We start from the raw sequence: 12460 nt of genomic DNA on the forward strand, positions 1-12460 counted from the left end.
TTCTCAAAACTCGACAAAAAAATAAAACGATCAGTGGACCGTGTAGAGAATCTAAAACTGCATAAGAATCGTATAGACCAAAATTGGCGTTCACGTGCTCGTTTTTGAGAAAAAAGTTAAAAAAGCTCTCAAAATTCGAGATAAAAAAAAAAAAACCATCTACCAGGTAGCCAACGGTAAACGGTACAAGTATCGTACGGGCGAAAACGAGCGTTACCGTGCTCGTTTTCGAGTTATTGACGAAAAACAGCCTGGAGCGATCGGTCCGGCGGTCGACGCGCGAAAGTTTCTAAGTCCGCTCTGCTCCGAAACACCGCTCCGGCGTCAAAAATCGTCGTAGGACAAAAAATAGACACGCTATCTTGCAGGAAAAAATCCGGGGAACACGATGGCGTCGTCAAAAGTGCAGGTCGTCGAGCTCGTTTTCGAGAAAAAAAAAAAAAAATTCTCAAAATTCGACAAAAAAATAAAACGATCAGTGGACCGTGTAGAGAATATAAAACTGCATAAGAATCGTATAGACGAAAATTGGCGTTCACGTGCTCGTTTTTGTGGAAAAAATTAAAAAAGCTCTCAAACTTCGAGATAAAAAAAAAAAAAACCGTCTACCAGGTAGCCAACGGTAAACGGTACAAGTATCGTACGGGCGAAAACGAGCGTTACCGTGCTCGTTTTCGAGTTATTGACGAAAAACAGCCTGGAGCGATCGGTCCGGCGGTCGACGCGCGAAAGTTTCTAAGTCCGCTCTGCTCCGAATCATCGCTCCGGCGTCAAAAATCGTCGTAGGACAAAAAATCGCCACCCTATCTTGCAGGAAAAAATCCGGGGAACACGATGGCGTCGTCAAAAGTGCAGGTCGTCGAGCTCGTTTTCGAGAAAAAAAAAAAAAAATTCTCAAAACTCGACAAAAAAATAAAACGATCAGTGGACCGTGTAGAGAATCTAAAACTGCATAAGAATCGTATAGACCAAAATTGGCGTTCACGTGCTCGTTTTTGAGAAAAAAGTTAAAAAAGCTCTCAAAATTCGAGATAAAAAAAAAAAAAACCATCTACCAGGTAGCCAACGGTAAACGGTACAAGTATCGTACGGGCGAAAACGAGCGTTACCGTGCTCGTTTTCGAGTTATTGACGAAAAACAGCCTGGAGCGATCGGTCCGGCGGTCGACGCGCGAAAGTTTCTAAGTCCGCTCTGCTCCGAAACACCGCTCCGGCGTCAAAAATCGTCGTAGGACAAAAAATAGACACGCTATCTTGCAGGAAAAAATCCGGGGAACACGATGGCGTCGTCAAAAGTGCAGGTCGTCGAGCTCGTTTTCGAGAAAAAAAAAAAAAAATTCTCAAAATTCGACAAAAAAATAAAACGATCAGTGGACCGTGTAGAGAATATAAAACTGCATAAGAATCGTATAGACGAAAATTGGCGTTCACGTGCTCGTTTTTGTGGAAAAAATTAAAAAAGCTCTCAAACTTCGAGATAAAAAAAAAAAAAACCGTCTACCAGGTAGCCAACGGTAAACGGTACAAGTATCGTACGGGCGAAAACGAGCGTTACCGTGCTCGTTTTCGAGTTATTGACGAAAAACAGCCTGGAGCGATCGGTCCGGCGGTCGACGCGCGAAAGTTTCTAAGTCCGCTCTGCTCCGAATCATCGCTCCGGCGTCAAAAATCGTCGTAGGACAAAAAATCGCCACCCTATCTTGCAGGAAAAAATCCGGGGAACACGATGGCGTCGTCAAAAGTGCAGGTCGTCGAGCTCGTTTTCGAGAAAAAAAAAAAAAAATTCTCAAAATTCGACAAAAAAATAAAACGATCAGTGGACCGTGTAGAGAATATAAAACTGCATAAGAATCGTATAGACCAAAATTGGCGTTCACGTGCTCGTTTTTGAGAAAAAAGTTAAAAAAGCTCTCAAAATTCGAGATAAAAAAAAAAAAAACCATCTACCAGGTAGCCAACGGTAAACGGTACAAGTATCGTACGGGCGAAAACGAGCGTTACCGTGCTCGTTTTCGAGTTATTGACGAAAAACAGCCTGGAGCGATCGGTCCGGCGGTCGACGCGCGAAAGTTTCTAAGTCCGCTCTGCTCCGAAACACCGCTCCGGCGTCAAAAATCGTCGTAGGACAAAAAATAGACACGCTATCTTGCAGGAAAAAATCCGGGGAACACGATGGCGTCGTCAAAAGTGCAGGTCGTCGAGCTCGTTTTCGAGAAAAAAAAAAAAAAATTCTCAAAATTCGACAAAAAAATAAAACGATCAGTGGACCGTGTAGAGAATATAAAACTGCATAAGAATCGTATAGACCAAAATTGGCGTTCACGTGCTCGTTTTTGAGAAAAAAGTTAAAAAAGCTCTCAAAATTCGAGATAAAAAAAAAAAAAACCATCTACCAGGTAGCCAACGGTAAACGGTACAAGTATCGTACGGGCGAAAACGAGCGTTACCGTGCTCGTTTTCGAGTTATTGACGAAAAACAGCCTGGAGCGATCGGTCCGGCGGTCGACGCGCGAAAGTTTCTAAGTCCGCTCTGCTCCGAAACACCGCTCCGGCGTCAAAAATCGTCGTAGGACAAAAAATAGACACGCTATCTTGCAGGAAAAAATCCGGGGAACACGATGGCGTCGTCAAAAGTGCAGGTCGTCGAGCTCGTTTTCGAGAAAAAAAAAAAAAAATTCTCAAAATTCGACAAAAAAATAAAACGATCAGTGGACCGTGTAGAGAATATAAAACTGCATAAGAATCGTATAGACGAAAATTGGCGTTCACGTGCTCGTTTTTGTGGAAAAAATTAAAAAAGCTCTCAAACTTCGAGATAAAAAAAAAAAAAACCGTCTACCAGGTAGCCAACGGTAAACGGTACAAGTATCGTACGGGCGAAAACGAGCGTTACCGTGCTCGTTTTCGAGTTATTGACGAAAAACAGCCTGGAGCGATCGGTCCGGCGGTCGACGCGCGAAAGTTTCTAAGTCCGCTCTGCTCCGAATCATCGCTCCGGCGTCAAAAATCGTCGTAGGACAAAAAATCGCCACCCTATCTTGCAGGAAAAAATCCGGGGAACACGATGGCGTCGTCAAAAGTGCAGGTCGTCGAGCTCGTTTTCGAGAAAAAAAAAAAAAAATTCTCAAAATTCGACAAAAAAATAAAACGATCATTGGACCGTGTAGAGAATCTAAAACTGCATAAGAATCGTATAGACCAAAATTGGCCTTAACGTGCTGGTTTTCGAGTTATTGACGATAAGCCGGTATATATATGTCCGAGATAAAAAAAAAGATAGGGACAGTGGGAATCTCCTATACTATCACGGGCGTGTATTCTCCTACTAGTTTGATGGTTGCTGTTGCATAAACCACCGACTGTTTGGCCCGCCGTTTAACCGCGCGGTTTAAAATTGCAACACAATGTTGGTGTCGCTCCGGGGTGAAAAAATGGAAAAACGACATACTTTACGCATAGGGGCGGCTGATCTTAACATATTTTGTCATGTCACCACCCCAGTGACTCTAAGACGGATTTTGCCGTCGCACGTTTTTTTATTAAAAAGTTATTAGTATATAGAAGATTTCGTTAAGCAAAAAGACACGAATATGGGAGTAGGACAAAAAATCGCCAGCCTATCTTGCAGGAAAAAATCCGGGGAACACGATGGCGTCGTCAAAAGTGCAGGTCGTCGAGCTAGTTTTCGAGAAAAAAAAAAAAAAATTCTCAAAACTCGACAAAAAAATAAAACGATCAGTGGACCGTGTAGAGAATCTAAAACTGCATAAGAATCGTATAGACCAAAATTGGCGTTCACGTGCTCGTTTTTGAGAAAAAAGTTAAAAAAGCTCTCAAAATTCGAGATAAAAAAAAAAAAACCATCTACCAGGTAGCCAACGGTAAACGGTACAAGTATCGTACGGGCGAAAACGAGCGTTACCGTGCTCGTTTTCGAGTTATTGACGAAAAACAGCCTGGAGCGATCGGTCCGGCGGTCGACGCGCGAAAGTTTCTAAGTCCGCTTTGCTCCGAAACACCGCTCCGGCGTCAAAAATCGTCGTAGGACAAAAAATAGACACGCTATCTTGCAGGAAAAAATCCGGGGAACACGATGGCGTCGTCAAAAGTGCAGGTCGTCGAGCTCGTTTTCGAGAAAAAAAAAAAAAAATTCTCAAAATTCGACAAAAAAATAAAACGATCAGTGGACCGTGTAGAGAATATAAAACTGCATAAGAATCGTATAGACGAAAATTGGCGTTCACGTGCTCGTTTTTGTGGAAAAAATTAAAAAAGCTCTCAAACTTCGAGATAAAAAAAAAAAAAACCGTCTACCAGGTAGCCAACGGTAAACGGTACAAGTATCGTACGGGCGAAAACGAGCGTTACCGTGCTCGTTTTCGAGTTATTGACGAAAAACAGCCTGGAGCGATCGGTCCGGCGGTCGACGCGCGAAAGTTTCTAAGTCCGCTCTGCTCCGAATCATCGCTCCGGCGTCAAAAATCGTCGTAGGACAAAAAATCGCCACCCTATCTTGCAGGAAAAAATCCGGGGAACACGATGGCGTCGTCAAAAGTGCAGGTCGTCGAGCTCGTTTTCGAGAAAAAAAAAAAAAAATTCTCAAAATTCGACAAAAAAATAAAACGATCAGTGGACCGTGTAGAGAATATAAAACTGCATAAGAATCGTATAGACCAAAATTGGCGTTCACGTGCTCGTTTTTGAGAAAAAAGTTAAAAAAGCTCTCAAAATTCGAGATAAAAAAAAAAAAAACCATCTACCAGGTAGCCAACGGTAAACGGTACAAGTATCGTACGGGCGAAAACGAGCGTTACCGTGCTCGTTTTCGAGTTATTGACGAAAAACAGCCTGGAGCGATCGGTCCGGCGGTCGACGCGCGAAAGTTTCTAAGTCCGCTCTGCTCCGAAACACCGCTCCGGCGTCAAAAATCGTCGTAGGACAAAAAATAGACACGCTATCTTGCAGGAAAAAATCCGGGGAACACGATGGCGTCGTCAAAAGTGCAGGTCGTCGAGCTCGTTTTCGAGAAAAAAAAAAAAAAATTCTCAAAATTCGACAAAAAAATAAAACGATCAGTGGACCGTGTAGAGAATATAAAACTGCATAAGAATCGTATAGACGAAAATTGGCGTTCACGTGCTCGTTTTTGTGGAAAAAATTAAAAAAGCTCTCAAAATTCGAGATAAAAAAAAAAAAAACCATCTACCAGGTAGCCAACGGTAAACGGTACAAGTATCGTACGGGCGAAAACGAGCGTTACCGTGCTCGTTTTCGAGTTATTGACGAAAAACAGCCTGGAGCGATCGGTCCGGCGGTCGACGCGCGAAAGTTTCTAAGTCCGCTCTGCTCCGAAACACCGCTCCGGCGTCAAAAATCGTCGTAGGACAAAAAATAGACACGCTATTTTGCAGGAAAAAATCCGGGGAACACGATGGCGTCGTCAAAAGTGCAGGTCGTCGAGCTCGTTTTCGAGAAAAAAAAAACAAAATTCTCAAAATTCGACAAAAAAATAAAACGATCAGTGGACCGTGTAGAGAATATAAAACTGCATAAGAATCGTATAGACGAAAATTGGCGTTCACGTGCTCGTTTTTGTGGAAAAAATTAAAAAAGCTCTCAAACTTCGAGATAAAAAAAAAAAAAACCGTCTACCAGGTAGCCAACGGTAAACGGTACAAGTATCGTACGGGCGAAAACGAGCGTTACCGTGCTCGTTTTCGAGTTATTGACGAAAAACAGCCTGGAGCGATCGGTCCGGCGGTCGACGCGCGAAAGTTTCTAAGTCCGCTCTGCTCCGAAACACCGCTCCGGCGTCAAAAATCGTCGTAGGACAAAAAATCGCCACCCTATCTTGCAGGAAAAAATCCGGGGAACACGATGGCGTCGTCAAAAGTGCAGGTCGTCGAGCTAGTTTTCGAGAAAAAAAAAAAAAAATTCTCAAAACTCGACAAAAAAATAAAACGATCAGTGGACCGTGTAGAGAATCTAAAACTGCATAAGAATCGTATAGACGAAAATTGGCGTTCACGTGCTCGTTTTTGAGAAAAAAGTTAAAAAAGCTCTCAAAATTCGAGATAAAAAAAAAAAAAACCATCTACCAGGTAGCCAACGGTAAACGGTACAAGTATCGTACGGGCGAAAACGAGCGTTACCGTGCTCGTTTTCGAGTTATTGACGAAAAACAGCCTGGAGCGATCGGTCCGGCGGTCGACGCGCGAAAGTTTCTAAGTCCGCTCTGCTCCGAAACACCGCTCCGGCGTCAAAAATCGTCGTAGGACAAAAAATAGACACGCTATCTTGCAGGAAAAAATCCGGGGAACACGATGGCGTCGTCAAAAGTGCAGGTCGTCGAGCTCGTTTTCGAGAAAAAAAAAAAAAAATTCTCAAAATTCGACAAAAAAATAAAACGATCAGTGGACCGTGTAGAGAATATAAAACTGCATAAGAATCGTATAGACGAAAATTGGCGTTCACGTGCTCGTTTTTGTGGAAAAAATTAAAAAAGCTCTCAAACTTCGAGATAAAAAAAAAAAAAACCGTCTACCAGGTAGCCAACGGTAAACGGTACAAGTATCGTACGGGCGAAAACGAGCGTTACCGTGCTCGTTTTCGAGTTATTGACGAAAAACAGCCTGGAGCGATCGGTCCGGCGGTCGACGCGCGAAAGTTTCTAAGTCCGCTCTGCTCCGAATCATCGCTCCGGCGTCAAAAATCGTCGTAGGACAAAAAATCGCCACCCTATCTTGCAGGAAAAAATCCGGGGAACACGATGGCGTCGTCAAAAGTGCAGGTCGTCGAGCTCGTTTTCGAGAAAAAAAAAAAAAAATTCTCAAAATTCGACAAAAAAATAAAACGATCAGTGGACCGTGTAGAGAATATAAAACTGCATAAGAATCGTATAGACGAAAATTGGCGTTCACGTGCTCGTTTTTGTGGAAAAAATTAAAAAAGCTCTCAAACTTCGAGATAAAAAAAAAAAAAACCGTCTACCAGGTAGCCAACGGTAAACGGTACAAGTATCGTACGGGCGAAAACGAGCGTTACCGTGCTCGTTTTCGAGTTATTGACGAAAAACAGCCTGGAGCGATCGGTCCGGCGGTCGACGCGCGAAAGTTTCTAAGTCCGCTCTGCTCCGAATCATCGCTCCGGCGTCAAAAATCGTCGTAGGACAAAAAATCGCCACCCTATCTTGCAGGAAAAAATCCGGGGAACACGATGGCGTCGTCAAAAGTGCAGGTCGTCGAGCTCGTTTTCGAGAAAAAAAAAAAAAAATTCTCAAAATTCGACAAAAAAATAAAACGATCAGTGGACCGTGTAGAGAATCTAAAACTGCATAAGAATCGTATAGACCAAAATTGGCGTTCACGTGCTCGTTTTTGAGAAAAAAGTTAAAAAAGCTCTCAAAATTCGAGATAAAAAAAAAAAAAACCATCTACCAGGTAGCCAACGGTAAACGGTACAAGTATCGTACGGGCGAAAACGAGCGTTACCGTGCTCGTTTTCGAGTTATTGACGAAAAACAGCCTGGAGCGATCGGTCCGGCGGTCGACGCGCGAAAGTTTCTAAGTCCGCTCTGCTCCGAAACACCGCTCCGGCGTCAAAAATCGTCGTAGGACAAAAAATAGACACGCTATCTTGCAGGAAAAAATCCGGGGAACACGATGGCGTCGTCAAAAGTGCAGGTCGTCGAGCTCGTTTTCGAGAAAAAAAAAAAAAAATTCTCAAAATTCGACAAAAAAATAAAACGATCAGTGGACCGTGTAGAGAATATAAAACTGCATAAGAATCGTATAGACGAAAATTGGCGTTCACGTGCTCGTTTTTGTGGAAAAAATTAAAAAAGCTCTCAAAATTCGAGATAAAAAAAAAAAAAACCATCTACCAGGTAGCCATCGGTAAACGGTACAAGTATCGTACGGGCGAAAACGAGCGTTACCGTGCTCGTTTTCGAGTTATTGACGAAAAACAGCCTGGAGCGATCGGTCCGGCGGTCGACGCGCGAAAGTTTCTAAGTCCGCTCTGCTCCGAAACACCGCTCCGGCGTCAAAAATCGTCGTAGGACAAAAAATAGACACGCTATCTTGCAGGAAAAAATCCGGGGAACACGATGGCGTCGTCAAAAGTGCAGGTCGTCGAGCTCGTTTTCGAGAAAAAAAAAAAAAAATTCTCAAAATTCGACAAAAAAATAAAACGATCAGTGGACCGTGTAGAGAATCTAAAACTGCATAAGAATCGTATAGACGAAAATTGGCCTTAACGTGCTGGTTTTCGAGTTATTGACGATAAGCCGGTATATATATGTCCGAGATAAAAAAAAAGATAGGGACAGTGGGAATCTCCTATACTATCACGGGCGTGTATTCTCCTACTAGTTTGATGGTTGCTGTTGCATAAACCACCGACTGTTTGGCCCGCCGTTTAACCGCGCAGTTTAAAATTGCAACACAATGTTGGTGTCGCTCCGGATCGAAAAAATGGAAAAACGACATACTTTACGCATAGGGGCGGCTGATCTTAACATATTTTGTCAATGTCATCTTCCCAGTGACCCTAGGAAGGAGTTTGCCGTTGCACGTTTTCCTATTAAAAAGTAATTAGTGTACAAAAATTTTCGTGAAGCAAAAAACAAGAATATGAAAGTACGTTCCATGAGCATTACGGTGAATAAAACAGAAATTAAAAATTCCCGAGGGGTTGAACAGCATCATATTGAATTCGTTTTGCTGACTGGGGTCTGCGCCCCCCAGACCCCCGCTACACTAGCCCAGACCAAACCCACTTTGTAATAGTGGTATCATATTAAATTGAACAGCATCGTACTTAATTCGTTTTGCTGAATGGGGGGCTGCGCCCCCCAAACCCCCGCTACACTAGCCCAGACCTAACCCATTTTGTAATAGCGGTATCAAATTAAATTGAACAGCATCGTACTAAATTCGTTTTGCTGACTGGGGGGCTGCGCCCCCCAGACCCCCGCAACACTAGCCCGGACCTAACCCACTTTGTAATAGCGGTATCATATTAAATTGAACAGCATCGTACTAAATTCGTTTTGCTGAATGGGGGGCTGCGCCCCCCAAACCCCCGCTACACTAGCCCAGACCTAACCCATTTTGTAATAGCGGTATCAAATTAAATTGAACAGCATCATATTGAATTCGTTTTGCTGACTGGGGTCTGCGCCCCCCAGACCCCCGCTACAATAGCCCAGACCTAACCCACTTTGTAATAGTGGTATCATATTAAATTGAACAGCATCGTACTTAATTCGTTTTGCTGAATGGGGGGCTGCGCCCCCCAAACCCCCGCTACACTAGCCCAGACCTAACCCATTTTGTAATAGCGGTATCAAATTAAATTGAACAGCATCGTACTAAATTCGTTTTGCTGACAGGGGTCTGCGCCCCCCAGACCCCCGCTACACTAGCCCAGACCTAACCCCCTTTGTAATAGCGGTATCATATTAAATTGAACAGCATCATATTGAATTCGTTTTGCTGACTGGGGTCTGCGCGCCCCAGACCCCCGCAACACTAGCCCGGACCTAACCCACTTTGTAATAGCGGTATCACATTAAATTGAACAGCATCGTACTAAATTCGTTTTGCTGAATGGGGGGCTGCGCCCCCCAAACCCCCGCTACACTAGCCCAGACCTAACCCATTTTGTAATAGCGGTATCAAACTAAATTGAACAGCATCATATTGAATTCGTTTTGCTGACTGGGGTCTGCGCCCCCCCGACCCCCGCTACAATAGCCCAGACCTAACCCACTTTGTAATAGTGGTATCATATTAAATTGAACAGCATCGTACTTAATTCGTTTTGCTGAATGGGGGGCTGCGCCCCCCAAACCCCCGCTACACTAGCCCAGACCTAACCCATTTTGTAATAGCGGTATCAAATTAAATTGAACAGCATCGTACTAAATTCGTTTTGCTGACAGGGGTCTGCGCCCCCCAGACCCCCGCTACACTAGCCCAGACCTAACCCCCTTTGTAATAGCGGTATCATATTAAATTGAACAGCATCATATTGAATTCGTTTTGCTGACTGGGGTCTGCGCGCCCCAGACCCCCGCAACACTAGCCCGGACCTAACCCACTTTGTAATAGCGGTATCATATTAAATTGAACAGCATCGTACTAAATTCGTTTTGCTGAATGGGGGGCTGCGCCCCCCAAACCCCCGCTACACTAGCCCAGACCTAACCCATTTTGTAATAGCGGTATCAAATTAAATTGAACAGCATCATATTGAATTCGTTTTGCTGACTGGGGTCTGCGCCCCCCAGACCCCCGCTATACTAGCCCAGACCTAACCCACTTTGTAATAGTGGTATCATATTAAATTGAACAGCATCGTACATAATTCGTTTTGCTGAATGGGGGGCTGCGCCCCCCAAACCCCCGCTACACTAGCCCAGACCTAACCCATTTTGTAATAGCTGTATCAAATTAAATTGAACAGCATCATATTGAATTCGTTTTGCTGACAGGGGTCTGCGCCCCCCAGACCCCCGCTACACTAGCCCAGACCTAACCCACTTTGTAATAGTGGTATCATATTAAATTGAACAGCATCGTACATAATTCGTTTTGCTGAATGGGGGGCTGCGCCCCCCAAACCCCCGCTACACTAGCCCAGACCTAACCCATTTTGTAATAGCGGTATCAAATTAAATTGAACAGCATCATATTGAATTCGTTTTGCTGACTGGGGTCTGCGCCCCCCAAACCCCCGCTACACTAGCCCAGACCTAACCCATTTTGTAATAGCGGTATCAAATTAAATTGAACAGCATCATATTGAATTCGTTTTGCTGACTGGGGTCTGCGCCCCCCAAACCCCCGCTACACCAGCCCAGACCTAACCCATTTTGTAATAGCGGTATCAAATTAAATTGAGCAGCATCATATTGAATTCGTTTTGCTGACAGGGGTCTGCGCCCCCCAGACCCCCGCTACACTAGCCCAGACCTAACCCCCTTTGTAATAGCGGTATCATATTAAATTGAACAGCATCATATTGAATTCGTTTTGCTGACTGGGGTCTGCGCGCCCCAAACCCCCGCAACACTGGCCCAGACCTAGCCCATTTTGTAATGACTGTATTGGAACTGCGTTAGGGCTAGTTTAGAATTGGTTAGGTGAAGTAATGCGGAGAGCAGTTTCGCCTGCGTCCCGGGATGCTTGTTGGCATGAGTGGTGTCTGAATGAGTAAAGACGGATGAGACACTTGTGGGGTATGGTGAGTCAGATTCCCAAACTACCCATATATTCTTCTGAGGCATGGGTGCCTATCCAAGGATCTCCTTCGGTATCTAAAACAGAAATAAAAAAAAAAAAAAAAAAAAAAAAAAAAAAATGAATATGGACTGTGTTAGGACTGAATTGGATAAGGTCTGGGTTACGTCTCGGTTAGGTCTGAGTTAGGACTGGTTTAAGACTGGGTTAGGACTGGGTTAGGACTGGGTTAGGACTGGGTTAGGTCTGGGTTAGGACTGGGTTAGGTCTGGGTTAGGTCTGGGTTAGGACTGGGTTAGGTCTGGGTTAGGACTGGGTTAGGACTGGGTTAGGTCTGGGTTAGGTCTGGGTTAGGTCTGGGTTAGGACTGGGTTAGGACTGGGTTACGACTGGGTTAGGTCTGGGTTACGACTGGGTTAGGTCTGGGTTACGACTGGGTTAGGTCTGGGTTACGACTGGGTTAGGTCTGGGTTACGACTGGGTTAGGATTGGGTTAGGTCTGGTTTAGGACTGGGTTAGGTCTAGGTTAGGACTGGGTTAGGTCTGGGTTAGGTCTGGGTTAGGACTGGGTTAGGTCTGGGTTAGGACTGGGTTAGTACTGGGTTAGGACTGGGTTAGGTCTGGGTTAGGTCTGGGTTATTTCTGGGTTAGGTCTGGGTTAGGTCTGGGTTAGGTCTGGGTTAGGGCTGGGTTAGGTCTGGGTTAGGTCTGGGTCAGGTCTGGGGTATTTCTGGGTTAGGACTGGGTTAGGTCTGGGTTAGGTCTGGGTTATTTCTGGGTTAGGTCTGGGTTAGGTCTGGGTTAGGTCTGGGTTAGGTCTGGGTTAGGACTGGGTTAGGTCTGGGTTAGGACTGGGTTAGGTCTGGGTTAGGTCTGGGTTAGGTCTGGGTTAGGTCTGGGTTATTTCTGGGTTAGGTCTGGGTTAGGTCTGGGTTAGGTCTGGGTTAGGGCTGGGTTAGGTCTGGGTTAGGTCTGGGTCAGGTCTGGGGTATTTCTGGGTTAGGACTGGGTTAGGTCTGGGTTAGGACTGGGTTAGGTCTGGGTTAGGACTGGGTTAGGACTGGGTTAGGTCTGGGTTAGGTCTGGGTTAGGTTTGGGTTAGGACTGGGTAGGTTCTGGGTTAGGACTTGGTTAGGACTGGGTTAGGACTGTGTTAGGACTGGGTTAGGTCTGGGTTAGGTCTGGGTTAGGACTGGGTTAGGTCTGGGTTAGGA

Source organism: Colletes latitarsis, unplaced genomic scaffold, assembly GCF_051014445.1.
Source record: "Colletes latitarsis isolate SP2378_abdomen unplaced genomic scaffold, iyColLati1 scaffold0039, whole genome shotgun sequence".
Taxonomy (NCBI): Eukaryota; Metazoa; Arthropoda; class Insecta; order Hymenoptera; family Colletidae; genus Colletes; species Colletes latitarsis.